This window comes from Denticeps clupeoides, chromosome 14 (genome assembly GCF_900700375.1).
Source record: "Denticeps clupeoides chromosome 14, fDenClu1.1, whole genome shotgun sequence".
NCBI lineage: Eukaryota > Metazoa > Chordata > Actinopteri > Clupeiformes > Denticipitidae > Denticeps > Denticeps clupeoides.
Genome location: NC_041720.1, coordinates 12,052,647 through 12,079,623, shown reverse-complemented (window position 1 = coordinate 12,079,623; position 26,977 = coordinate 12,052,647). Strand labels below are relative to the sequence as shown.

At 44.1% G+C, this 26,977-nt stretch overlaps 1 protein-coding gene and 1 non-coding gene across 3 annotated transcripts in view; one reads left to right on the top strand and one right to left on the bottom strand.

Annotated features, from left to right (window-relative positions):
• Positions 1-26,977, bottom strand: part of nhsl1b (NHS-like 1b) — an 86,745-nt gene that overhangs the window by 53,592 nt on the left and 6,176 nt on the right. The window lies entirely within an intron of this gene.
• On the top strand, positions 10,319-10,390 carry trnam-cau (transfer RNA methionine (anticodon CAU)). Its single transcript has one exon. It is a non-coding gene; the product is annotated as a tRNA-Met (tRNA).

Sequence of the window (26,977 nt, the reverse complement as noted above, 5' to 3'; positions counted from 1 at the left end):
GAATGAGAAGTCAAAAGGATATCATTTCCATCGTTTGAGATTTGTTCCGACCACAGGAAAAGGCAGGTTAGTTGCACCATGCAATTCAGTGCCTTAAGAGTAAAGATCTTTTTCTTCTGTTGTGCAAAAAACAAACAGGATTGTGGAATTCTTATTAAAAAATACCCAGAAACATCACAGGAACATCGCGTCAATCAGTTTAATGACAATGTTATTAAAATGTTCTTCAAATGAATTTACTATTGTATTTTTACCATGGTGGATAAGACATGGGGTAATAAGTTGTGGCATTTTTGCTATTCGTCCCTTTAGGCTGTCACCATGGTTTCTTTGGAAATTAGGCAGGGCCTTAATGTCCCTCCAACATGATGTCAGGGCGCTGTGAACAAATTCCAGCAGCCTCCGCAGTAAAGCTTTAATTAAATGTTAAATGTGGGACTCCGGGATCCAGTCTAAAGAAAGGGTTTCATTGCGTTCTGTCCACGTCCTCTGTGAGCTGGTTTTATTCGACCGCTGGCCATGTGAGTGGATGTGTTTGGCCGCACTTTTCTTTGTGTGACTGTGCACAGGTGCCACATACGCAGTAGGACAGAGTTGAAATGAACAGGAACATTACATCTTGGTAGAGGTAGTCTGTTGGAATGAGTTTGTGTGACAAATATAGTGGTCCTGTGCTAACCATGCACTACTGTCGAAAGGTTCAGAAATTGCCAAACAGTTGTTGTGAGCAATAAAATAACAAACTTGTCAGGATCCGGTCCAGATGGGGCAACTCTGGATCTGGGGTTCGGACCGGAGTTTCCTGATTGTTTTCACCGGTGTCTGCCTGTATAAAGCCGCCCTGTTTGTTTGAGCACCTTCAAGCGACAGCTCAAGACCTTCCTCTTTAAAGAATATTTAGATTAAATTGTCATTTTCTTGTTGTAGAACTTTGTGTACAGAATCTACAACAGAGTGAATAAAATAGATGTATTCATAGTTGGGGTCCTAGAGAACCGGAATTGATCTCTTCATCGATGGTAACTTAAGCACGTTGTAAGTCGCTCTGGATAAGGGCGTCTGCCAAATGCCATAAATGTAAATGTAAATGTTTCTGTTTGCCGTCAGGTCATTGTTTGGTGATGTTTCCCCTGTCCTATGCTCCATGTAATAAATCCCCTGTCTCGTGCGTATGCGTCCTTCTTCCTCACCATGTCCAAAATAAATGATCATAATTGTAGATGACTGTGGCTGGAAATGTCTGTTAATGAGGGAATATTTGCATACATGTAGAGAGGAACTTTATCAGCAACAATTAGTCTTGAGGTCCACTGGAGTGCTGTGTTCACTAATGGAAATCTCTCTTGATTATTAGAATTACCAGAGCAAACTGACAAAATGAAAGGTCTGCCAATTAAAACAAAATGTTATTTCAAATCATTCCTGATGTATTCAGTGACTACTTCCTATTTGTTTTATTCATTTTTTAATAAATGTGTTCCAGATTGAGTTATTTACCATGCTGCCACACCCTTATAAAAGAAGTCATGGTGCACACTAGAAAATAGTGCCTCAACAGCGTAATGCAACTATCACGTGGCCAGGTTGTGAATATTGGATAAAGTGTAATAATGAAGTGAAGATCCAGGTTTGCTAGAGAATTGTTACCTAATTTAATAAAACAACATGGCATTGGAAAAAGACACCAGGCTCCAGACGAATGTTAAAATTCAGACCCAGTGTCCCGCTGTGTCCTCCATGTAACTCAAGTCACCAACCCAGGTCTTCACACATTGCTGACCTTTCAACTCTAAACCCTATGAACTAGGAGTTCCTTCACCACCATTCATTCTAGAATGATCATCATCCTAGAATGAAAAAAAAAATCAAAAGGAATAAAAATCCATATTCTAATATTCATTTGTTGACAGCTTTACATTTTTGAGGAGTGTGGTGACTTCTGTTCGGCCTAACATTTCTTGCTCTATCCTTCTTTGCAGTTTGTTTGACCCCTGCTCTGGCATGCTGACCTTTTCTTCTAAAGCATGTTTAGGTTTCATTTGTCGGGGTTATGGTCAGTTCAAGGCAGCGAGACCAATGTGGTAAGAAGGGTGGAACAAAGCGAGCCCAACAATGTCAACAACTTTAATAACTCATATACAGTACAGTACATAACTCCACATGTGTTTTGATGCCTTCAGTGAGAATCTACCAATGTAAATGGTCATGAAAATAAAGAAAACACATTGAATGAGAGGGTGTGTCCAAACTTTTGGCCTGTACTGTGTATATCACACACACTCGAGTCACATCAGATGATGACCCACCACTGCATTGCAGGTCATGCCATCTAAGAGTGCACACAGTGGTGGGCTTTTTGCGGCCTTTGTTCGGTTCATTGTCAACAACCAAAGTCGGTATTCTGAGGGGTCTTCTTAACAGCAATGCGGAGGATCTCTGTCTAAAAGGGACCTCAGATAATATGACCCAGCTTTGCTGTGTGTCACATGACACACATAGCTGTCAGACGGGTCAGGGGACTCTAACAGCCTGTTAGAGAGCTGACTAATGTCTTACCGTAAATCACAGCAAAGACAGCTGCCCAGAATGTCATTCGAACCCATATGCATCCATCCAGAGGCATATTGAGAAAAGATCAATAGTTTTTGCCACTGATCAAGTTTCCCCAACTGCCATTACCCCCTTAACCAGCACATTTCCTCCTCAGCACTAGCAATTTCTCATAATGACTTTCTGGTTTTAGGCAGTATCACAAAAGCGGCTGAACCTCTGTGTGAGTATAACCTCAACATGATCCCCTCAGAAACTATAGACTTAAGTATTTTTCATGCATTAATATCCAACACGTCTTCCTCACGACATGACAAAATCCCCTGAAAAGACACTCGCAGCCCTGAAACCCTGAAAAATCACATGTATGGAAGAACGGGGAGAACGGCATGAGGCCGGCCCCTCGGGCAGCTGGCGTGCCTGGTGAAGTACGTGCGGTTTCTCCTCTGCTCGTTCATATGTGGGTGGCTTCATTCTGAGCCCGTACAGCTTTTAAAAACCGCAGCTGGAGCTGTTGCTGCTGCTTCTTGTTTAATTGAGTCTCTTGGTCACGACATGCTCAAGGCACAGGTCAAAGTTCAGTGCTCTTAAAAAGGAAAGTGAGTTTCTCCAGACAGGTCGCTCTCATATGCGTATCATACATTTAGAAAAGGTTGTGTTAACCAAAACACACAAAGACCAGGGCGAGGCGAGAGGAGGAAGGGCTTCATGGATAAATGGATATTTAAAAGAAGATTAAAAGGAAGGGGAGCCCACAGGTGTGCCTCTCCAGAGACGCTTCCTGGCAACCAGCATCACAGAGCCCAGCCGGGCAGCGTTGCCCAGCAACGGCACCAAGGACCTAGGACACAGTCCCTCCATCGACTACGTAACGCCACTGCCTATTTATACAATAAAGCAAATCCATCCACACAAAAAATGTGCTGCGCCTATTATAGTATTTTATTGTGTACAGTGCAGGCCAAAAGTTTGGACACACCTTCTCATTCAATGTATTTTCTTTATCTACATTTACATTGGTAGATTCTCACTGAAGGCATCAAAAAAACACAAAAAAAGGTGAAATAACTGAAAACATGTTTTATATTCTAGTTTCTTTGCTCTGATTACTGCTTTGCACACTCTTGGCATTCTCTCGATGAGCTTCAAGAGGTCGTCACCTGAAATGGTTCTCCAACAGTCTTGAAGGAGTTCCCAGAGGTGTTTAGCACTTGTTGTGGTCCAGCTCACCCCAAACCATCTCAAGTGGGTTCAGCTCCGGTGACTGTGGAGGCCAGGTCTCCACTTTTTGTTAAGTACATAACTCCACATGTTAAAAAACAGAGTTTTGATGCCTTCAGTGAGAATCTACCAATGTTTAATGAGAACCTTTGGCCTGTACTGTATAATACACATATTTGCATTCATCCTTGATAGGAACACTTTAAAAACACCATGAAAGAGAGAGATTAATGATGATCCGAAAATGTCCACAAAATCTCCTGAGAAACGAATGACCAGCCTATCAGAAATAAAAACTGACACTACCTTGTTACTTCCTCTTTTTCAACACTAGGTGGAGCCAAACGACCATATAGTGAGCACTACAGCAAAAACTTTTTCCCATTGGAACTTTTTTCTGATGTTGGGAGCGAGGATGTTCTGGAGCCTTCGGGAAGAAAGAGTCAAATGTTATTTTTTTTTATTAATATATTTTTGGAAATGTAAATAGCCACCAGGGGGCAGTACTTGCGTTACATTTGAATTCCACGGGTGCTGATCTCTGAGATGGGTTCACTGATGGCCAGTTACAGTCTAATTGACCATTTCTGTGGTATCACATAAAAATACGTAAACTCCCACAGTGAATGAGCCCCATGCTCTAAGAGTCAGACGAGGCGTGTCTGTATGCGTCCACAGGCTGGCAATTTTCATCTGATTCATTCATCAGTAACCTTATCGTTCTGTCTGGTTTACGATCTGCCAAACTCTGGGTTACTCCATCGTTCTGGCTCCCCCCTTACTACAGGAATGTAAAGAATGTCCATACAAAGCTATCATTTTACGCTTCTGTGCCGCACACCTGCCAATAACATGAATCCTGCTGTCAGGCTAAAACAAGGTAAATCTAAACACACGGTGGGGTTCAGACGGAAAAGCAATAAATCCTTTACCAATATTTTTAACAACAGGCAAACAGGCAGGTGCCTGAGCCAAACGCGCTAACATGTCTCCACGAAGGAATCCCGCAATTCCATTCTCCTGCGAGCCGGCTTAAGGCAAAGACAATGGAGAAGGTGAAGCAGGTGTTGACCTTTCACCCCTTAACCCTGACCCTTAGTTTGCTGTCGGTAGGGGATAAGAGTCTTCTGTTAACGCCGGCGAGAGTGGGAGCTTTTTAAAAACCAGTCAGACTTCCGCAGATAGAGCTGAACTGAAACCAACGATGGCTTACACTCCCTAATGAATCAGACACACACACACACACACACACACACACACAGACACACATTCTCAAAGGTGGTCCATTTTGACTGGAAGAGGAAAAAAACTGTACAACAGGCTTATCTAGGAAATCCTTTATATAGATAATGGGACAAAGGCACATTCACATGCAGTAAACACACACAAACAAAGGAAATCAGGGATAGGGATGGGGGGGGTGGGGGGTGAAAGACAGACAAGTAGACAGGCGTCCCGAGCGAGTGGAAAAGGGGTGAAAGCAGGGGGTCCCAGCAGCGTCCCATCTGCTCTACAGTCCATCCTGTCAGGAAGTTTCCTCTTCCTGAGAATCTTTCGGTGTGTGTTCGTGCACACCACAACTGCCATTTATTAATAGATTGAAGTGACATTTGTATTCTTCTAGTGCTATGTGATTGCATAACGTGATTTACCTATGATGTAGGCCCCTGTATTGGCAAGAGTCTCGCAATACGGTACATATCACGATGAACAGATCACGATTTCATATGTCACATTATATAGCAATCCTGTATATACCACAATATTGTGGAAAAACATTGATAGTAATTTCACAGTTGGTGAAAATAAAATAAAATATCGCAATCCTCAAGTATATACATTTTTTTTCTTAACCCCAATGCAACCCTCCCCATTTACCCAGGCACCAAGAAACACACTGTAACGTGGTCGCTGTTCTTCACCGCTACTATGATGTCTTAAAATTAAAATTTTGGAAATAAGTCTCATCTGCTCTCGCTGGATCTTAATGATTTACGATGGTGAAATCACAGCTGTTCAGTGGGGGCCTGATGTCACATAAAAAACTGATCCCAGACCAGCCCTTAAGTCAGAAAAGGTCTGAGAATAGGGCTGGTCAAACCAATAGACATTCCTAATATGTCATGGTTCTAGAGAATAGACGGAGAAAAAAAACATCACTTTCTGACTATTAATTAATCAGGTAAAATAGCATCAGTTGTCAGCGATAAATCAGGTCATTAAAATATAGTGAGTAATTCTCATTACATGTTATTTTATATCGTAACTGCACCAGGGCGGAGACCGTTCACCGCACCAAACGCATCAGAAGCCCCCTTCGTTACTCAGCCACCACACATTACTCACGCTGACAGGTGGATGGGGTTCATGGGGGTCAGGCCACGCAGGGCAGCAACAGCACGTTTGTTGGTCTCCACCCATGTGTCCGCTGCTCTGACCGCTGACGGCAGAGTCCGCGGTGACGAGGACGGCTTTACAGGTAACGAAGACCTCATTACCCAGAAGCACTAAGCAAATGAAGAAGCAGCTCCACACATTAAAAAAAAAAAGGACAACAGAGGTCTAAGTAAAGACTCTGCAGTTGGTGCGTATGGACACCACAGAACAAAGGGATGGAATGTAGTTGGGTCAGGAGTTGCAAAGATCTGACCACATGGGTTCATAAGAATGTAGCCTTACACACCACACACACAGCAAAAAAAATGACAACCTTGGGTAACTGCAGCCAGGTAGACAAAAGCAGGCAATTGTCCTTGACAGATGATTATGTAGGAAAATTACATCCATTAATCTGCAGTAAACCACCAGTTGTATATATATATATATATATATATTTCATTTGAAAAAAAGATTAAGGGGCTGAACACGTCAGCGGTAACAAGGGACAGTCATCCATTTATTTACTTAAAGCGTAAATTAATACAATCACACAAATATGTTATTATTTTTTTTTATATTTTCTGAAAATATTCAAAATAACACAAATGAATCCCTGTTGTTGTTTTGTATCCATTTTTTTAACACTGTACTTGAGAGACACCATCTACCGGAATCAAATACGATTCTGATTCTAAACAGTGACAGAACATAACAGAAGGCGATCAGAAGTATTGATCTTGTTTATCGTATGCACATTTCCCATTAGTCCATTAGCCTCTTCAATCACAAGATCAGGTGGCGTCAAACCATATTCCCAAATTGATCTCGCTCGAGAAGTAAGCCTTACACACACACACACTCACACACACTCACACCTGGGTTCCTTTTGCCTGGAGCAACCAATCTTAAATCTAAATCAAAGCAATGAAAAAGAAGTATTCCTCCACACATTTTTGCACATTGGTGACAATGGAATCACATTCTTGCATCAAAGAGGCGTTTGCTTGTGTTGCCGGCAGTTGAAAAGCTGCATGTGAGTCTGGATATATTGAATGTTGAAGCCACGTTGCTGTAAAGATCTAAAGAACCACTCAGTATGATTACTATGCAATAACGGCGGAAACACTTTTTCACAGAACTGTCCGAGTTTCTTTTTTATCCCCAAATGAAAAGAAAGATTTACTCAGCTCATATAATACTGTTTCCCCACTAAGCTTCTGTATTCACTTCTTTATGGGAGCACAAAATATTTTCAAGATTTACAGTCCCAATCTGTTTAATATATCGAGCCCGAGGATTTGATTCTGTCATTCGGGGAAAACGCCAGAGCCAAAAAAAATCTTCGTTTACCACGGAGATTGTGGGCTGGCTTGAGAGAAGCGAAACAGCAATATTATCCATGTGCAGGAGCGGCTTTTAGGATTAGCATATTAAGAGACCTCTTTTCCCCCACGGGGAACCCGCTGGAGAGAAATAAAAAAAAAAAAAAAAAAAAAAAAAAAAGACAGACGACGTGCCCGGGGGGCAGACACACTGGCGCAATGTCCATCTCTTCTGGTGGAGAGGTCACACGTGCGGATGCTGATGCTGCAGCTGAGGACAGGACGCGCATGAGGGCGACGACGCGAACCTCTTTTCCTTTGTTTTCTTATCGCCATTAGATGACTGACCCACGTAACAGTGACATTAAGTGAATGTCACTTCTCCTTTTCCTTTGTTTCTGTCATTGTGATACGAGAAATGTGTCCTCTTGGTGAGCAGTGGGCAGCCTGTCATGGCTGCCCACTGCTCACTCAGGGTGATGGGTTAAATGCTGAGGACACATTTCACTGTGTGCACCGTGTGCTGTGTATCACATGTGACAATCACTTCACTTTAACTTTACTCAGTGGCACCTCAGTGGAACCTTGGCAGATTCGAACCGGGCCCGCTTCCTTAAGCGCTAGGCCAACACTGCCCTAGCAAGAGCCGGCCAGCCAGTTTGTGTCATTGTGATATGCGAAACGTGTCCTCTGCTTTTAACCATCACCCTTGGTGAGCAGTGGGCAGCCATGACAGCCGCCCCGGGGAGCAGCGTGTGGGGACAGTACCTTAGTCACGGGGGACCTCAGTGGCTCCTTGACGGTTCGAGATTTGGACCTGCAACCCTTCGGTTACGAGTCCACTTCCTTACCCGCTAGGCCACCGCTCAAAGGCATTTTGTTTTTGATAAACTTTGCTGACCTTACAATCCTGTTAAAAAAAACGGTAAAGTTTTATCAGGAGTTTAACACCTTCAAGAATACTGAAGAGCTTCGAGATTTGACATATTAGGTCTAACATTGCTTACATTTACGTCTTAAACGTCAATGTGTATTTGACGGCGCAGTGAGCGTCGGCTCCACCCTCTTTCGTGGGTCCAGCTGTGTCACGCTGTAATAAAACTACAGGATGGTGCTGACAGCTGAGAGGAACTTTTACTGGATAGAGATGATGAGACGTAGCTGGTGGCTGCATTTTCTGAACAGTGAACAAGTAGGTACAACCTTTTTTTTTTTTTGCCGAGTTTTGCAAAAATGAACCTCTCACGTGGAACCCGTTTCACACATTACTTTCTGCACGGGCTATATGAATCATAGTAGGTACCGTGATGTTATATTAGGCCATATGACTCTAATAACACGCGGGGCGCGTTATCGGCACGGTTCGTTTCAGGAGGAACGTTAGAATACCACTCTGGAGCTTAATGGAGCTTAAACCCCTGAGACAGGCTGAGGTGATTAAGATAGAGAGCGGCTCCAACAGCATGGGGATAAGTGGCACTTTTAAAAAAAAAAATATATATATATATATAAAGGGCCCAATTTAAGTTACTCTGTCATCAAAGGTTATCAACACACTGAAAGAAGCGAAGGAATTTTAAGAGGCTCTTGAAAAGGGAGAGAGAGAAAATGAAAAGGGAGTGGAGCTTGGAGGAGGGCAGAGGTGAAGAGACGGGAGCAAAGTTTCCTGTTCCCTTCCTGACACTCATCTAACCGTATGTGTGCGTGTGCGTTTGTGTGTGTATGTGTGCGTTTGTGTGTGTGCATGTGTGCATCCCTCTGCCAGCCAGTCGTGTGCTGCTGCTGCTCTCAACAGACCCATTAAACACTGATTTCTGAAAAGAGACTGTATGTGTGTGTGTGTGTGTGTGTGTGTGTGTGTGTGTGTGTGTGTGTTTTGTAAGCTGTGTGCTCAGCAGCCAGACGTCTGTTATTGTGACAATAGGAGGCTGACGTACGCCCGGCGTGCTACTTTATACAGCTGGGAGCTGTCAGTTACACACACACACACACACACACACACACTCCCACATACGCAAACACACAAACACACACACATTCTCTCCAGCTCCTTTACATACAGTGGCATTTATGATGAAAGACCTTCCAGCAAAGATAATATCTACTAATAATAACTACATAAGGTACAAGTAAATCAATCGTATAATAACTGCAATAATACATGCGGGACTGCAGTTGAAATGTCACGGGCACAGAGAACATTAATAACAACAACAGGTATTTAGTATCGAGCCCAACGGTGTCACGCTGCTCAGCGAGGTTGTAAATCCCAATTCCAGCTCGGACTTTGTGTGGGTGGAGTTTGCAGGCTCTCCCCGTGTTGCCGTGGTTTTCCTCCTGATTCTCCGGTTTCCTCCCAAATTGGCCACTCTGAATTGGCCTTGGTGTGAGAGTGTGAGTGAAGTGTCTGTGTGTGCACCCAGCCCTGGATGAGTCCCCACTCTCTGCCCAGTGACCCGGGATTGGTTCCAGCAGCCGTGACCCTAAGTACAACTAAAAGGTTAAGGAAAGTGAGTGAGCGAGGGGTACTTAGTACTAATGATGATTATTTTCCTATTCCTGTTTGCTTTAAGTCTTTGCTTTCTTATTCATTATAACAATCTGTACCATTAAATAAGAATAAATTCTCTTCCTAATCGCATAGCAATTCATCACAGATTCACCTCATGTGGACCCTGATGTTTTGTGTGCTGCAGTATCATGTGGGGTTTGTGGGATTCAGATGGGTGGTAGTAGCCTAGTGGGTAACACACTCGCCAGAAATCCCACTTCTGACAGATAATCCAAGCCCTAGTGGCCTAATGGATAAGGGATTGTGGGTTTGAGTCCCATCTACGGTGACGAGCAGCAGAGTGGCGCAGCGAAAGCGTGCTGGGCCCATAACCCAGAGGTCGATGGATCGAAACCATTCTCTGCTACTTTACTGAGGCAGTGGTGGCCTAGCGGTTAAGGAAGCAGCCCCGTAATCAGCAGGTTGACGGGTCAAATCCCGATCCATCAGGATGCCACTGAGCAAAGCACCGTCCCCACACACTGCTCCCCGGGCGCCTGTCATAGCTGCCCACTGCTCACTCAAGGTGATTGGTTAAATGTGTGTTGGGCTGCTGTGTATCACATGTGACAATCACTTTACTTTAACTTTATGAACCAGAAGACCCAGGTTCAAATCCCACTTACTACCATTGTGTCCATGAGCAAGACACTTAACCCTGAGTGTCTCCAGGGGGGGGCTGTCCCTGTAACTACTGATTGTAAGTCGCTCTGGATAAGGGCGTCTGATGAATGCCATAAATGTAAATGGGGTCGGGTACATGCAGTAAATGTTAAAGACAAAAAGTACCTCCAGAAATCCTACAACTGCCTGAAAAAAACGGAAACGTTAAAACGCGTTTATGTGAAACGTTTCATGTGATAAATACCCCGGTAAGTTTTTCCTCTGCCTGCGGTCAGGTTAATGAGGCTGCACACTGGTCTTCTATTGCGGCTCACTTCAGCCCCGTATCGAAGTCTCCCGCTCAAACACACAGAGGCACTCTTTGTGAGGCTGGAGGAGGGAAACGCTACCGGCTCTCCCACCGCCCAGTGATCGGCAAAAAAGACCCACATCCCACAGAGACCACAAAGAAACACAGCAACGCACCGATGCAGCCGATCTGCAGCGCACGTCTGACCAGCCAGAAAAAAAAAGTTGTGTGCATCTGGCTAATAATTCGTAGAAGCAAACACAAAATGACAGAAACAAACATATTTAGAGACGTCAAACGGGTTTGGCCACCAGGGACCAACAGAGGGGTGTTTGCACAGACACAGAAAGCCTGTCTGACCATTTCTGCATGCCGGTTCAAACCCCCTCGAGCTCCAGATAAGATAAAGCGTGTAAATGGGGGCCTTCGCATGCCGTGCCAAAGCGGAGTGTTTGCACATGGGAAAAGCACTGGCGTAGTTCGGGGTCGCTGAAGGACTTGTTGGGGTATTGGAGCCGACAGGTCGGATTCGGGCTTCACCGACGTTCAGTGACACGAGGGGAGGGCGTGCTGGGTAAAGTCCCAATTGCGCAACATGCCGAGACTTTACTACTGATACGCCCACATGTGGATCATCCAGTTTGATATTCGATAGTCTGAAACACAGCTGACAGGTCACAGGTAATGGAGTAGTAGTAGGGATGGTAGTAGCCTAGTGGGTAACACACTCGCCTACGAACCAGAAGACCCAGGTTCAAGTCCCACTTATTACCATTGTGTCCCTGACCAAGACACTTAACCCTAAGTTGCTCCAGGGGGGGACTGTAACTACTGATTGTCAGTCCCTCTGGATAAGGGCGTCTGGTAAATGCTGTAAATGTAAATGTAAATGGTAATGGGCACTATTTTCAAACTGGCACCAAGCGCGTTGTGACGTGACGTCATCGTGCGGAACTGCTTTACCACAGATGCAAACAGAAGCAGAAACACTTCTTTCACAGGATGGCATTTTCACATGTATGAGAGTTAATTAAGACAGATCTGGGAAGTCCATAAGTCATCAGACAAGCGGAATTAATATGTGAGCGAGAAGGGAGTCTCAACCTACTGCGACAAAAAAAAAAAAGTGGGTTTCCTGTCACCGTGAATCATCACCAATTGCATTAACGCCCAAGCCAAATGCAACGTTCCCAAAGTTTCCACAGCCAGCCAAAACTCTGAAGTTGTGTAAACACACGCAACTACTCCCCGTCCCCTGCGTAACGCTCCCGCTGGGTAAATCAAGCACACTCTCTGCCCATGTGCCAAACCACGCACTCCTTCACCTCTGACCTCTGTAGGAAAGGAGCAGAGAGCTCTTAGTTCCTTATTCAGTGGCCGTACGCAGATTCGCAGACTGTAGTTTACACACCGAATCACTATTAGCCACAGTGTACTTGAGGTGCCACGTGATGCACGTGTATATTTATTTGTGCTCTCACTCACTTTCATAAACTGCCATTCCTCAGCATGGCGAAACCGAGGGTGCTGAGGCTGGGCAACTTTCTGTCAATCTTGACCACATCATAACATGACTGTTCTAAGGAGGGTTGAAGAATTTCAAGGCCCAATCCACACGAGAATGTTTTTCTCTTAAATGGGAGTTTTTGCCTTGCAATCCACATGGAAATGCCATTTTAGGGATTTTGTGAAAATATTAGCCCAACTAGGGCTGCACGATTTTTGATCACAATCGCAATTTTGGCTGCCACAATTAAATGAAGATGATTGTTGGCGATATTTACATTTAAATAACCAAGCACCATGGGGCAAACAATAGCATAGAAAACCTCAAATTAGGACAGAGTAAGACACCTACGTGTACACCTGCAAGAAAGTGTCCCTCATTTGGGGTTGAAAAAGTTAATAAAGTCAACCCTAATAGAGATATACACCATAGATATATACACTTGATGTTGCATTCAGCCTCTGCATGCAAGCTATTCAAACACTTTTTTCTGACGGTACGAGCAAAAATGGCGGACTTTTGTGCCACGAACAGCTATAATAACAAGAAAATGAAGAATCAAAGCATTACATTTAACTAAGAAAGACATTTTATTTTATCATTTTGTATGTTACGAACAGAGCATCTGTCTTCCCACCCCATAGGAAAGACTGAATATATTTAGGGCCCTATGGTTTCGGACATAACCGCGGAATTCAACGATATAAAACGGAATCCGTTTTTTTTTTATGGCAAGGTCAAACGTGAATCACTTTTATTTTACAAAAGCAAGAATGTGTAATATTGTGAAATAGTTATTTGTATGAAATGCACATATTATTTACATGTAAATGGTTTACTAAAGCAAAGAGTAAATGCCCAAGCACTTTGTTGAAAAATGATTAAATGTGATTTGTCATACTGCAGGATATTTCTTCCCCACCAACTTAATAATCACATAAGTTTTTAGATGAATAAGTATGTGTTTTTTTACAGAAAACATGGAATTCAAAAGAATAAAAATTGAAAAAATGGAATTTAGGAAAAAATAAAAAAGAAACTTAAGATGTATATGACATTTAAGACAGTTTTTTTTAGCAATCATAATGCCTTACAATACCACTGTGGCTCTCAGTAGGTGATACCGCCCTCAATCTGGCCTTGAACGTGATAGAGTTAAAATTCACCTGGTGCCATTTCCCATGTAAGGGTTACCATGAAAAAAATGTTCCATTTCCAATGTCATACAGTTTAGAGTTATTTTGATAACAGTGATGCACTATAAGGAAAATCATCAGAAAAATGCACATAATTGAGGTATCTTCAACACAGATTTTTTTTTTTTTACAATTTGTTTTTTTTGTTTTTACGAATTACGAGTACTGCACAATGTCCAGACTACAAAGTAAGCATGTAACATTCTGTGGTCATGAAAAATATTTTCAAACGGGACAAACAATGAAGCCACAGTCACTTAATTAAATGGGCGTCACAATTCTTTTGGTTTCTGAAACCTTGTTTCTTATTCACTCACCAGAAAAGAATGACTCCAAATCAATCAATATAAAGGCCAGAAAAGCATGAAACGTGTTTAAAAAAAAAAAACAAGTTCACATTTCACAGATGAATTGAAAATACGCAAAGAGTTGCCACCCAAAACAAAACTAGTTGGACTGAGCCCGGCGAATCATAATCATCACCATCATCATCATCTGAGTCAATATTTTCAGGCAGAGAGGAAGAAAAGCACGGGAACTTACCTACAAACACAGAGGAGGGTCCCAGGAATTCAGGGTCATGGCCAGGGGCATGGAAAAAAAAAAGATGGCTTTCATTAGACACACGCCGAATAACCAGACACCCAGAGCAAAATCAAACAGGGCTAGCACATGGTCGTACGTATCAGTGACGATATCAGATGTCACGCTGCCTGCGGGGTTTTTTGGGGTTTTCTTTCGCCAAAATGATATATCATGAAAAAAAAAAAAATAGCGTATTTAACCCAGTTCTTTTGATGTAGTTACCCTAGTAGCTGTCAACCTCTTTTTTTAATTCTGAAAGGTAACATCCAATCCAGAACACGCAGTGTCGAGGCCGATTGTTTTATCTCGCTGATGGAGAGGACAGTGCGAGGGTGAGAAACGAGGCAAACGCATTCCAACTTCCACTGTTTTTCTTTGAGAAAGGCGAGATTCTGTGAGAACGAGAAGAACTCAGCGCTTTCCCTGGACCTCATTTAACCAGACTGCGCTCGCTGAACTTGAAATATTCATCTTGGACGTTGAGAGCCTCAGCCAATTCATGGCTCATCCAACACCTTCTCTCCAGCTCAGCTGGTGGGTTAGACATGACAGATGAAATAATAAAGTCCCACCCGCCACACTAATGGAGGTCATTACCGCACACACAGTCTGCAGGGTTAACCGGGGTAGGGTCGGATCGTGTGGAGGGGGTCTTTTTTTTTGTTGAGGTTCCATGAGGTCATCAGAAATGAGGACTGGGAGGTAGGGGGATGGTCCAAGCGTCTCCTTGGATGATTAGGTATCACGGTCAACTTTGCCTACACAATAGGAACCGCATTCCACAGAAAGCTGCTCCGGGTCAGTGGTGAGAACCTCAGTAGTATTTCTTCTCACTAGATGCACCGAGCTACAAAATATCGTACCGGCCATAATATAAGACAACATCAAATATAAGACAGACCTCCTTTTTCATGGCTAATGACAACACAACATTTATGGTTACAAAATAATGTATTTGGTGCTTTTTTTTGGTCTAAAGCTATAAGACAATGTAAGACGTCAACTTTTTTCACAAGCATTTTCGAAATGGAAAAGTACCTAAGAAGAATAAACCCTCTGTTAAACATGTGGCTGAATTCCCTGGACTCACTGCATTTTTTAAAAATTATTATTTTGTCAGGTTTATTTAGCAAAGCTGTTTGCATCATTGCTAAGTTTAGACTACAGATGATAGCAAACCTTATTGTAACCTCAAAAATAAATTCTCAGGCTGTGAGAACCTCTACCAGGTGTAAATGACTGTCAGAGTCCCTTCTCTTGCACAATAATCAGCATAGCCATAATGTGACATGAACTAACACATTAGTATGTGGCCCAGACCACGTTATGCACAATGTGGTTGATGTTAATTGATTGCATTGTAATGGTGGAAGGAATAACTTATAATGGGATGAAACTTTACTCTGCGTGCGGAAGAAACTTCTGGAGAACCAGACTGCTTAAAGAAGTTCAGACTCATTCTTCTCTCTTTCCCTCATTCAGTCTTGCTTTCAGTACTGCTTCATTGTTCCTTAATAAAACTGGCAGAAAAGGTTCTTACCCCGACCACACACACACACACACACACTGAGACATTTGGCTCTGTGTCCATACCTGAGTAGGGGCCCTTCCTCTTCCTGTGGCCCCAGAGATTAATCCTTCTGATGGGCATGACCGTGTCCACTTAGTCCCTGTGGGTCCTATGGAGCTCCGGTGCTCAGTAACTCAATATACACACACTCACACAGTCCCTACTCTGAACCTGCACATGTGCACTCACACACACCAATGAATGAGCTCGTCAAAGACGGAGCGAGAGTTTGGGTGGGGCGGGGGTGAAGGGGTGACTCAAAGGGATCTGACCGGTGTGACACCCCAAGACAGGTTGCCAAGGAGATGATGCCGGAGAGAGGCTGTTGCTATGAAAAGGTGGCTCAAACAATCCTGCCTAGATGGCAGGGGTCTTTGTGTCATTAGTGACGCCTACACAAACCGTACAGCTCTGCGAAGATTCCAGGTCATTCGCTAAGAGCACTGAGAAAACCTATTTCATTACATTTACCTACAATGTCTTGTCCTATAAACGTTTTATAATTTACAAACTATTTAAATATTTTAGGTGAACTGCTGACTCCAGATTCGCTGTAGGTGGAATCGTCCCCAGCAGCCCTTATTAGTGGTGAGTGTGTGATCTATAACAAAATAATTATTTTCATATTCAAAGAAAACTTCAATACTTTGCCAATGGGTATCAGTATATTACTAATCAATCACAACAGAAATGGCATATTAGTTATGACCATAGCCAGTTACTTTCTTATTTCCATGCATATGGCAACCTGTCAGACTTCTCCAAGAACCCTATTTTTCAGCGTTACCATGGCTCCGCTAAGAAAACATGCTACCTATATTCAAAAATTCAGTGATCCGTTTCTGCCAATGAAAACATTTACATTTACAGCATTTATCAGACACCCTTATCATTTATCAGACGCCTGACAAACAAACAGTAGTTACAGGGACAGTCCCCCCCTGGAGCAACTTTGGGTTAAGCGTCTTGCTCAGGGACACAATGGTATTAAGTGGGGTTTGAACCTGGGTCTTCTGGTTCATAGGCGAGTGTGTTACCCACTAGGCTACTACCACCCTACCACACACACTCGAGAGAAACTATACGAAATGGACCCACACCAACAGGAGACTGAGGTGTTGGTTATTGGAACTAAAATCAGCTAAGATTTGTCCTCCTGCAACGTGGAAAGACAGCCGAAACGGACAGGCTGAGACAAAGCCCATGACTGGTTGAGGCAGATGTCAGATTAAAGCCACTTCCTGCTTTGTCTGAAGGTGTGCAGGAAGGAAGCTACTTTACTTTATGGTCCAACCTGTTAAGGTCCATCTATTCCGGAGAATGAGGGCCATTCCCACCGAATTCAGCTCTGGGGTCAGCATGGAATACAACTCCTGTCAGGAAAAGGGAGACAAATAAGCTTTTCTTATCCTTCGCATTCACAAGGCTGTCTTTTTCCCCTCGGCCAACCACAACAAACAAAGCATCCGTCTCAACCCTGCACACGTTCTCGCTTCTCTTTCTTCAGGCGGCTCCTGTGTCTTCAGAAATCCTGGCTGGGAAGCCGGTCCAGCAGCGCAGGGCTTCCAGCGCCTCTGAACGCATTCATCTCACACGTCAAAGTCAGCCAGGCACTGAGGGGGGCGGCGCAGATCGAAGAGTGAAAGCCCGGCGTCAACAACCCACCGCGGCGTACAAATTAGGGCCCCAACAGAAGACAGACTGTGGACTTCCGAGTCTGAAACCAAGCGGTTTTGAGGAAATTAAAACGACTGAATACACGGTGCAACCTTCTCGCATGGATGGTGGACGACTGCAGACATTTCCCAGAAGCAGAACCTTCTGTTGCCATTGACCTCAGTTGACGAGAGCAAAAGGTCTACAGTAGTTTCTCGATTCCAAGCAAACCTTACATACCACCGATTCCTGGAATGCCAACAATAGCTACGGCACGACGCTTCAAGAACACTTTTAAAAAGCCACAGGCAAAGGCACGCACCAACAATGCCAAACACCAGAGTGGCATGCGCTAAATATATTTAGCCACTGATCAGTTCGAACATGTAGACTCCAACGCAGCAAACAAACCAACATAAGGGAATAAGGTCAGAAAATGAGAAAACTCTTAATACTACTACTGAATTTCCACAGCTATATAATAAACATCATGGTCCCACTGGACGCAAGGCCATCGCAGGACCATGTAGACCATGAAGTATGGTTTTGTTCCAAAATAGGTTTTCCAAAAAAGTTTTTAGCATATTCAGATGTCATATCATTATTTTTTTTTTTAGCAAAATCAAGCTTCAAATGGCCAAAACAGTAGACATTCATGCTCATACGGTCGATGGCTCTGAGTTCATGAACTTGAAGGATAGTGATACATAGCAGGGGAGGGACCGAGCAAAAATATAGAAATATATTGTGATACCTTTTGTGATGCCTTTGATATATTGTAGGTACACTGCTATTCAATGTCAACGTATCAAGATTAAAGTTTAACACATAAACCTGTGTGTGAGAATAGAAGAAATGAACTGAGTGATGTATAGTGTTTTGGTACAATGCTACCTTCTAAAATGTATAGCGTCATAGAATCAATATATTGATATTAAAACACTGGATTCTCTACCATTCCTAATTAGGAAAACATCACTATAGTGTTGTTACTAGTGTAAGGTAATTCATCCCATTTTGGAAAAAGGAATAAGGCTGTAACATCGCAAAATGTGGATGCGTTTCCGGATGCATTGTGTTACTGAAGACTTTCACCCAGTGGAGCACCTGAAAAACCAAACTATCATTACACAACGTGTGTGTGAAAAGATGCCAGAGATATGTGCCTGTATGTGCACACACAGTCATTAAAACCGGCAAGCCTGAGCCAGAAGTGTCACATCAACGCACCGCGTGTGACATGTTACTGTTGTTGTAACGATGAAAACAGTAATTGGTTAGATAACCTGTTAGTAAAAAAAAACCCTTTTATTTTTTCAATTTTTTGCTTTATGCCGTTATTCCCATGACTGGAAAACAGTGCCCTAAATGTGCGCATTAGTGCACGCGTGTGTGCACAGTGAAGGGGTTCGGGATACGGGTGCGGCAGATAAGCCCCGTGTCTGACCCCCGTCTGGAGCTCCTCTGCCTGAACAATGGCCCTTCAGTGCGAGTTGGAGGCCAAGTCAAATTCTGGGAGAGAAACGGGAATGAATAATACGCAGTGACAAGAAAATGGAAAGACCAGCAGCCCAAACCTCAACATGGATTCTTGAGAATCATTGGAATGAAAATATTGGCAGATATTTAGCTGATATATTTCAATATATCAGCTTTCTTTCTTGTTTTAGGCTACAGCAGACCAGAAAAACCAAGAACTTGCAAGAACTTTCAATTCAGTGTTGATCTCATCCTCGATCGCCAACGTAAGCCATGCCGATGTTGTTTTGGCTGAAGGACACACTTTGATGTGGTCACCATCTCTGATGGAAACCACGGACCTCTGTGTAGCCAGACGTCCATGTAACTGAACCCTGGTCAGCGGCCCCAGCTGAATAGGGCCGGAGTCAGGAATATTCTGTATGCCGAATGCAATGCCAGTTCGCCCCCCGGGGAACCGACAGAGGCAGACAAATGGGTGGGGCAAACCCTCACAGGGGCAATTTAGAGACGCCAGCCCAGCTACACAACTGGGTACAAGGAGAAACCCACGCAAACACAGAGATTCGTACGGTGGCTCGTACTTAGGCAAGGCACTAGTGCCCTTGATCTGGAATGAAATCCGGAATCAGACCAGATCGCCTACTAGGACGTAGGAGCAGACAGACAGGGTGTAGGCGTCTTGTGTGGGTAAATATAAACCTGGTGCAGTCCAGCTGCCGTGGCCGAGCCCTTTCTGGCTGATCCCAGATCAGCATTCCCCGCCACAATACTCATCTTTACCTAAATACAAGTGCAAAAAAACGTGGAAGCTGATTCCTTGGCATGGCATTGTGGTCTGAGGCCAGGATCAGTCCAGCAGGAGGGTGGAGGTAGACATGAGCAGCATCCCCAGGGACTGTGAATACTGGGTGGAAGGTGTGGGTTTGATCCCTTTTTAAAAAAAAAAAGAATTTACTCGAAATTTGGGATCTTGCTGTATTCTTACTCTTCTCTAGGTGCTAGATTGTGCTTCTATGCACAACAAATCTAAGTAAAAACACAGCAACCTAATGATGCCGATATGACAACCAACTATACAGGAAACTGAAATGCTGACTGGGGACAAAAAAAATATTTAAAGAATGGAAAATGGCCAATGAAGCAAATATTTTGCCGTGCTGACCAGAAGAATTAAAATGGAACATGACTTCAAAAAAAAAAAAAAAAAATAGTGGCCAGGAACTGCTGAACTTACATGTGGTCTCCTGTACAAACTGTATCCCTGACCGCTCTTCCTGTGTCAGGTTCAGTTGAGGTGCTGATTCCAAAAGCAGCGCGGAAATCTTTACCTGATCGTAAAACATGGCTGAAATGCAGCTGCAAGGCAGGGGATTGTCCTACATGTCAGGCTGAAAAAAAACAGCGCTCCCCACCCACCCTGCAGCCACATGAAAGGCGGGCTGGGTGTGTCGCCATATGGGCCGCCGCTGCTGCTGAAGGGGATGGAGGGTGGCGGTTAAGGGGGATGGAGAACAAGAAATGAAAGAGGAATGAGGGGAACGGGGGGAGTCCAGCAGCGCTTCACTGGCCTGGGCTTAGACGAGAATCCCCCATGCCCTCCCACACCAATTAGGGTGCCCTGTAAGGTCGTTAATAAGTCCCCCATAAAATCACTCATCTCTTTCCTTCTCTTGCCACACACACTCTTGCCTAAATGACCCTTGTCATTTTGAAATGTTAATAAAGTGACAGACTTTAAGCGATTACTTAGCAAGACGTTGCCTGCTCCTTTAATTTCAGGCAACCAATACCCATGTGCCCCAGTGCCTTATGATATCTCAGAGGCAAGACGTGACAGAAGACCACAGATGACCTCAATGGACGCTCAGTCGCGGTTAGGAAAATTACCCGAGCATTTAGGAACAATGGAGGAATGGTATGTACATATGAATGAACGTCCAGGCCCTTGAGGGCATAATGGTGTCAGTAACACACTGACACACATGCAGCTTATTCATTCAGTTCAGCCACAGGAGCTCTACTCTGTAAGACTTCATTCAGACAATCGAGGGGAAAAGGAAAAGAACGGATGATGAGGCCAGCATGATGAATCGTCCAGACAACTCTGTATGCAAAGGCATCTTATATCTGGCTCTCATCCGAAATGAACGAATCAAGTGTACATAAACCCCAATGAAAGACACTGTAATAGACCAAAAACAATGGAGCAAATGGCAACCACCTTCATCCGGCTATTAATGGTCAATAAATGACAATGAAAGATGAACACTGGGCCAGTTTGGCGTTCTAAAAAAGGCCACCAGACCATTAACATTCATCACTGGGGGTCCATTAAAAGTATGGATGTGCCCAACATTAGCCTCCTGCATTGAGTGACTTGGTCCTATTCAGGTCCTTTGGTCTACAGTCAACAGACAGCACCCCAGCTGTTCCTGGGGCCCCCGAGAGGGACGGTGACGGAAAAGTGGGAGATGGATCTTCTGCAATCGCGAGGCCTGACATTTAAATTAGCACGGCAATAAAAGACTTTGAGAGAGCCTATAAATATGATGCACAAAAGGAGGAGTCCCATCACAGGCGCTCCAGAGCCACCGGGCCGCGGGAAGACAGAATCCGATTTCCAGCTGATTAACCCAGGCCGACGCCCCCTCTCCACCCTGACTGCTGTGCAAACGGCACCTCAGCCCCGGCTGCTCCCGACCCCACAGGGAATCAGGCTCGGGCGGGGCGAAAGGTCAGCTGCCGTTCCAAACCCCTAGACGAAACCACCGCAGAGGGGGGTGGCCCTTTCTTCCTGAAGGGGAATGGGAGTGTGTGTGTGTGTGTGGTTTTGGGAGTGGTGACCTTTACATACATTAACTGATCAAATGCTCCCACATGCAGAACTCCAGTCTAAACACACCCATACAACATGCACATGTACACAACATTTTTGTTGGTGTCAAAATCCTGAACGTTCCTTCTTACTTGTGTAGCTTCTGGAGGAAATACCCAGAAACACAATCAGTCACACATTCACACTTACAGCCCCAAGGCGAGAACCCAATCCAGCATCTTTACAAAGCAGTCCCATAATCAGAGGTGGTGAAGTCTGGTGTCATGTGACCCTTCTCTCACCTACAACCATGAGGTCAGTTTGCAGGTTTTGGGTGCATAAAAAGGACGCCTGCGAAACGTCACTAGGGCTATATAGGCACTGGGAGATATGTTGCTCATGTCTCATTTCTTTATTATATTCCAACTATTTATTTTTAATCATACAGTTTAAGTCTTTGTAGTTCACCGTTGTAAATTCCCTTTTCTTGCACGCTGTTGTGATGAAGAGTAGCCGTTTATAACAGCGCAGAGCCACAATGCCAAGATGATGGTATTTTTGGCAATGCGCATTTCCACGTACAGATAGATAAAGGAAAGTGCCAGGAAATGGTACGTGCTTTTTGATGTAATATGTGTAATCTTGCAGCTGCCATAATTACACGTTGCACCATAACACAATAGGCTTTATTATCTGTCTTTCATAGACCATTATCATTACTGCCGTGATTCTGTCCCACACCCACCCCACCCTTAGAGGCGACACTGGCCTGCACAAGCGCAGCACCAGCACCTACGTGTGCTTTTAAGCTCAGGCCCGATGCCCGTTGGCGTGCACGGACCAGAGCTCATCCACAGGGAGCTTAATGATAATACGGCGGGATGAAAAATCCTCCAGAGGGCGGGAAGCGTTGCCGAAAGAGCTCCGAACAGGCCAGTGCAGGCCCCCCAGCCCTGAGCGGCTTTCGCTCCACAGACTGAACGCTCGCAACAGGGGATCCGGAACCCTGCCCGACAAAACTATCCTCCCTCTGGCGAGGTGGCTTCTCCCGCCTTCCATTCCATTTGAGGTTTGTTTGCTTGACCTCAAATTCTAATGCAAGTTGAATCAACATTTTCAATTACACATAATGTAAGAGTGTAAACTGCATCTTTAAGTGAAATTGTTGTAAAATATGTACCCTATAAAATCTTAAGCTATGTGACCCAAAATCTGAACCTGCAAAATTACTTCCCCTTGTGGCATGACTAGAATTGGCCATAATGCAAATTGTGCAAACAAGCATTGACACGTTTTTGACAAGGTGATGGAAATGCTTTAAAATAATCCCAAAATCCAAATCGGCCAACGGCGATCGCAGAAACGCGAACAAGGAGCATTGTGATGAAGTACTTTTATTTCCCGTCAGGGCCGAGATGACCCCAGCATCAGCACTGAATGCTACTGCCTCATGCATAATCAGGCCCGATTAATAACACATTAATACACACCAGAGACCGGCAAAGCTGCTAAAGGAATTAGTCTTGGTAAATGTTTTCATTTCCAAAAATTGAAAAGGTTTAATGAAAAGTCTCATGAACTGAAAGTTACTAACATCATCAAGGATCCAACTGTGGAACATACCACAGTGGTGGTGGTGGCCTAGCGGTTAAGGAAGCGGCCCTGTAATCAGAAGGTTGCAGGTTCGATTCCCGATCCGCCAAGGTGCCACTGAGGTGCCACTGAGCAAAGCACCGTCCCCACACACTGCTCCCCGGGCGCTTGTCATGGCTGGCCACTGCTCACTCAGGGTGATGGGTTAAATGCAGAGGACAAATTTCACTGTGTGCATCGTGTGCTGTGCTGCTGTGTATCACATGTGACAATCACTTCACTTTAACTTTAACTTTACTTTAACAAGCACGGGAAACTAATGCCCCAACCCTCAAAGCTCTTTTTTTTTTTTTTTTTAACAGCGTGTCACGTTTAATCTCGCCCCGCCATTTCGCCGGCTCGTCACGTGAATTATCTCGAGACTCACGTGGTTCGCGAGTCTCTGCCGATGCTCCGCAGGGGTGGGGGTCAGAAAGCCAAATGTGGTCGAGCTAGAATAGTGAAAAGGGTTGCAGCAACATGATTCCACGGATTAAAGAGCATTTTTTTATGTACGCATGTGTAGCTGGTTAGTAGGCATAAAAAAATTCCATGGTACAATTCAATATTTATGTGTAGCCCGTGGTAAACAGATTTTCACAATGTAGTCGCTCCTGGTGTATCGCAGGACAGCTGTCTATGATGCTGTCATGATATGTTTATAGCTGAAGAATAAGAATCTTACTTTTGACATTAACTTTGGCATTTGATGCTAGTAAGTGTGCTTGCTGCTGTAAGGTCAAAATTTTCCTCAGGATTCACATGGATAAATATACAAAACAAGAAAGAAATGAATGCATGTGACGCCTTGTGGGTTTAAATCAACCAGAAACAGAAGCTGCCTGTGTCAGAGCTGTCAATCATAGATATGGGCTCCTTATATAAAAACACAAAAATGGGTTTTCTTTAATTAGTCATTTATTTATGTACATAACCTTACATAAAGATGTCTCTCTGTGAGACTGGTATACTAGAAAAAAATGATCAGATGAACCTCCTTTAAAACGTTACCGGACACCAGCATATTGATGAAATATCACCAAAAGACACTTCACAATATTTACATGTTAGAAATGGCCACTGCGGAGTCACTTGAATTTAGGTCACCAAGATGGGGTGTTCTTCCTGGTCCTCCTGGTCACCAACAAAAACGAGCCTGTACTTCAGAGCAAGGTTTCTCTGGTTCATATGGTCAGACTGAACATGATGTCCCTGTTTGCTTTCCATTGACGGACTCATTTACTGCAATTAGCGGTTTGTTCGATCTGCATGACGGGACTTTATGAGCTTGGTGAGTAAAAGCTCTCTACACGTTTCTGAGGTCGTCTGGAATACGACTACAGACACACAATCTACAATTTAACATCCACCACAGCCTGAAAGGCTACGTTAACCTCCACATCGGAGATTGCACTTCATCTTAAAAGTAATCCACCTCCACAACCTGATGGGACAGGTACATCGATGTGTGATTGTGGTGCTGGATCATTACCAGGACACACCACAGAGAGCAAACAATTCCTGAGTGCACATTCCTGTGATAAAAGACCTAAGGGACACTCACTTTGTAAATATGTTCAGTAATGTTAACTAGTGTGATTGGGCAGTGCACATTATAGAAAGATTCCTTATGATATGTTCGGCTGAGCCATGGTATAAGCATCATATATACATATATACAGCCACATGTGGACTGAGTGATGATGATTTTGCATATTTATTTTGCTTATGATAAACAAATCTGATTTGTTTACATTAAAATTAATAAATCCATGGCAAGGTCACAGTACAGCATTGTGTGATTTTAATGCTTTAGTTCTGTGTTAGATATTTCTCGTGGTCTCTACATGTCGGTGCATGAATTGCAGTGTGTTTCGTGTGTGTGTTACGTACTGCGGATGGCCAGGGGCTGATGGTCAGGGCAATTTAATGATACCCAAGGACAGCAAAAGTAAGAACGCAGAAGAAATTCACTTTATTTTTAGTCGCACCCCCCACCTTCCTACCCTTGCAAACCTTGTCTGGATTTGAAAAGACAAAAACCACAGACCAAGAACACAGTCTAAACGTTACTGGTGAACACAATGTGTTCTAAAAAAAGGAGGCATGGAAAGTGCCAGTCTACGGAACAGCAGGGCCACACATAGCGCATACAGACACGCGCTCGGGCGGGACAAGTGCTGCTGCGTCAGCGGGATCTGCAGTCGGCGGCTCTGGTTCGCGGGAGGACCGAGCTGTTGCGACTTTGTTTTATTGGCGCGGCAGTAAAACGCACTTCCACGCTCCCGGCCTTCCTGAAAAACATCCTCCTGTTTTCGCACTCCTACGGCACAGCAGCTTTAGGGGTGGCTGTGTGGGGCAGCATATTTTGCGGTCACTACTCGATATCTTGGTGAAAAGGGAAAGTGAACTCGATGTCATTGTGAAACACTGCAGCACAGCACACGGTGACACAACGAAATGTGTCCTCTGCTTTTAACCAGCGCCCTTGGTGAGCAGTGGGCAGCCATGACGGGCGCCCGGGGAGCAGCGTGTGGGGACGGTGCTTTGCTCAGTGGCACCTCGGCGGATTACAGGGCCGCTTCCTTGCCCACTTGGCCACCACTGTCCCAACCCTCCATTTCCCCCCAATGTGGTGTGGATGTTGTTACACTTCTGTTGGGCTGACAGCATACATCAAACCACACGAAACACGTAACATGCGTGATTAAAACCAACTTGCCCTGCTCTGTTCGACTAGCCGAGACTACAGCCACCTTTAAGAAACATTTGAAAACCCACTTGTTTATATATGACAATTTCCGAGCGTGTTCTATTCTTGACAAGTTAGGCCTTGTCAGGGCTCTCAGTTTTGTAACTCAAAATCTATGGAAACCGAACGAGAATTGCTGGTGTCTTCCTCTTGTAAGTAGCTTTGGATAAAAGTAAAGTAAAGTAAAGTAAATGCTTTAACTTCGAGCTTACGCGGCTTTTCAGACATGGCGCCAGTGTTTTGTATACTTACACTACGTCACAGGTGGTTCCAAGTGCAACAATTTGAACCCTGTATACTGTATATACATTAATTCTTTTTTTTTTTTTACCTTTTTACATTCATGGCTTCTTTGTTCATTATTGTCATCGTCAAATGAAACATATTCAGCATAAACCTTCAAGACAGATGCTGCTATCACTGTTATTTATTTTTTTTTTTTGGCTCACAGACAAGCTGTAGAAAATACTGAGTCATGCGGCCATGCTCACATATGTCTCGCTAAAAAAAAAAAAAAAAAAAAACTTGCATGGCATTCCCTTGTCATGATATACCGTCCGGTTTTCATGCAAAACCGGACAGACTGGGCGGGGCAGGTATCCGCGAGTATGTAACAGCGTGTGCGCTGATAGAGAGGAGTAAGATGAGTGTGAGTGTTCATGCAAGCGGTGATTCATCCACAGAGAGTGACAAATGACAAAGTCGGCGGACCCGCCCTTCCGCCAAACCCCCTCATTCGGCACGCCACACTAAAAAAAAAAAAAAAAAAAAAGGTTCGAATTCGGTATAAACGGATCTGGTCTGAACCCTGCACATGGCGGATGTGATTGGTTAGAGAGCAAGTGG